This window comes from Opisthorchis viverrini, assembly GCF_000715545.1.
Source record: "Opisthorchis viverrini unplaced genomic scaffold opera_v5_96, whole genome shotgun sequence".
Taxonomy (NCBI): domain Eukaryota; kingdom Metazoa; phylum Platyhelminthes; class Trematoda; order Opisthorchiida; family Opisthorchiidae; genus Opisthorchis; species Opisthorchis viverrini.
This window is the reverse complement of record NW_008751749.1, coordinates 1336395-1339341: the sequence shown is the minus strand read 5'-3', so window position 1 is coordinate 1339341 and position 2947 is coordinate 1336395.

Sequence of the window (2947 nt, the reverse complement as noted above, 5' to 3'; positions counted from 1 at the left end):
TTCCAATCCCAGTGTCCTCCAAATGGACGTAGACTCTGCCAAGCAGTGGCCGTTGGACTGGCACCTTCCTCTGAATGACGAAAAGTGCGTCCATATGTCGTTTGGAGGGGATTCAGCGAACGCCTTTGTTATGCGTGGTGAAAAGGGACCAGAAAACATCGTGAGGATAGATGCCAAAAAGGGTTTGGGCATCTGTGTCTCCTCAAATTTGACTTTCTCACCACCCCAGGAGAAATCGGCCCAAAAGGCATTCGCCATTTTACGGATGATCCGACGCACCTTTTCCCGTATTACTCGCATGGACATCCAAATACTCTATGGGGCCTAAGTCAGACCGCTCCTGGAGTACGTCAACAAGTTGTCTATTCAGGACGCACGAAAGACGTCACCCTCATTGAGCGTGCCCAGCGGGCCGCTACGAGAATGGTTGCCGGACTCAAATCCATGGACTACGAAACGCGTCCCGCGATGCTTGATCTCTTTCCCCTGGAGTACCGTCGCCTCCGAGGGGACCTAATTCTTAGTAAGAAAATTTTCAAGCTCAGGGCACACACAATCATTAGACAAATTTTTTATCATTTCGGGTAGCAGCTACGTGGAATAAACTTTCTCCGACGGTTGTCCACTCTCCTTCTAGAACCCAGTTTAAAGCACTATCAGACATTTAATTATGCGAATCCTTGCGCTGGCAAGCGTACTGCCCAGGGCTGAGAACATAAAGAGCAGCCTACACCCTTTTTTCACGTGTGCCTTTCAGGTCAACGACAGCCACTGACCGACAAGAACAAAGCCGACCCGGAAGCTTGGGCAAAAGCCTCGATCCTGTGTATCGATCCGTGAATCCGTGAAATGTGCAACGCCATCAGTCCTTGGCTTCCTTCTCCGCCCACCATGGTGGTTCGAAAGGTGCGGTAGTTTCAAACAGCACTTTTTGGAGACAAAGGAAGATTATTACAGCCAAATTTATAGACTATGCGCAGAATGCTCCACAAGGTCGCGTTAGGTTCTCCGTGATGCAGCGAGTTGTGCGGAGCTGAAGTTTCTCGATCGAGATTGGATGGTATTCTGACCAATCAGGACTTGCGTTCGTTTGGACCGTAGCCCGCACGCGATGTCCGCCCAGTTGACCTGCTCTTCGGTTACTAGGGCTGGTAACCTCCTGACACCAAGAACCAAAATCATTCAAAACTTCGGCACTGCGAACTGAAACGAGAGAAAGCGATTTAGCAATGAGCGATGAAACGCTTTAAAAAACAGCATTTATTGCTTGCGTGTATAATTGAATGTTTATAATTGAATGTCAGACCTCTGTGTTGCGTAAGAAATACGGTCGTGTTCGCTGTTGTACAACCGGCGTGTTCGGAACCATTGGAAATTTCAATTTCCGAAGCAGATGAGTCAGATATTTCCTGCGTAACAGACGAATCATTATTGGGATGAGATTGCTGCCGTTCGGATGGTGAAGTGCATCCGAAATCTACAGGAGGTTCCAGGTGACATAGTGAAACCGTTTCCTTCATGTTGTTGGGGTGTCGGACTGTGTAGTCAGGATTGCAATCCAGGTGCTCAACTTCTACGACTAGGGGGTCTACTTCGAAGATAGTGTATTTCGCCGCATCAGAACTAGTACCGGCGAAACAGTCACTACGGCAATCATGGACCGATCGCAGATTTTCGATTCTGATGGCACATCGTGGAGTGGTATTGGTAGTGGCGGACAACAGATAGAACGGAGCGCGTCTTGTTACACGGTTCCTCAGTGACTGATTTGATTTGAAGACTATCGTAATGAAGGCGAAATAGCTTTCCACAATGTTCCATTTGATTGTTCGACTTAACGGTTCCTCTTTGGGCTGTATGGACTGGCCCGACTGGTGGAAACGCCTTTTTTCATGAAGAAATAGCCTAATCTCGTCCGAAATGAATGGTGACTCGCGATCCGAATGCATGGGGCTGGGCAGGCCAAATGTAACAAAGAACAGCACAAGAAGTGGTAGCAACGTGGAAGACCTTATGTCCAGACAAGGATAGGCGAGCGAGAAACGGCAACATTCGACTACGGCCGTTAGTAGACTCTTATTTCGAGTCGTCGAAGGGAGTGGTCATTTGAAGTAAATGCTTAAACGTTCGACCAGTTTTCAAAAGGGGCGCAAAAACGTCATGTGAAAACTTCCGTGGTATCAACCTTGCATCCGTCGTATCTTAGGTGCTTTCTGGCGCTGTTTTGTACACGTTGATGGATTATTGCGAGAGACATTCATGAGGACCAAGTTGGGTTTCGCGCTTGTCGAGGATGCATCGACCATATCATTACCTTGAGACAAATTCTTGAATGGCTCCACTTCTTCAAACGCCCTATGTTGGTCGTTTTTCTTGATTTGAATGCTGGTTTCGATTCTGTTAATCATCAGAAACTGGTAGTGTCTGGCGACCAAAAATGACCCTTCCAAATTTGTATCCCTTATGGGAGTACTGTATGCGAACTCCTGTGGGCGCGTACGAGTATGTGGCAGCTTTCGCCTAAGTTCACCGCATCCAGTGGTGTAAGACACGACTGTCTTCCCTCCTCACTCCTCTTTGACTGTTATTCATGTGCTGCTTGAAATTTCTTTGCCTGCCTCTGAAACTTCGGGATTTGAAATGCTCCCGGAATATTCCCCTACATGTACTGAGTATGCGGACGATGTCGCCTTCCTTGGTTCAAATCCTACCCAACTGCAGATGAGTTTAAATAGCCTAAATAACTTTGCCGCACGGTTTGGCATGTGCTTTACACGTACGAAAAATGCCAGCGTTTGATAATCGGTGTCTCCGAAGCATTGGTCTGGTCTTGTGGGAACACCAGATTAGTGATGTACGCCATATGGTATGCCATATGGCCCTAGGAAAGAGATACTCTCCCTCGATAGAGGTACCCCTGCTTCATAGGTTACGCTGGTTAGAACAT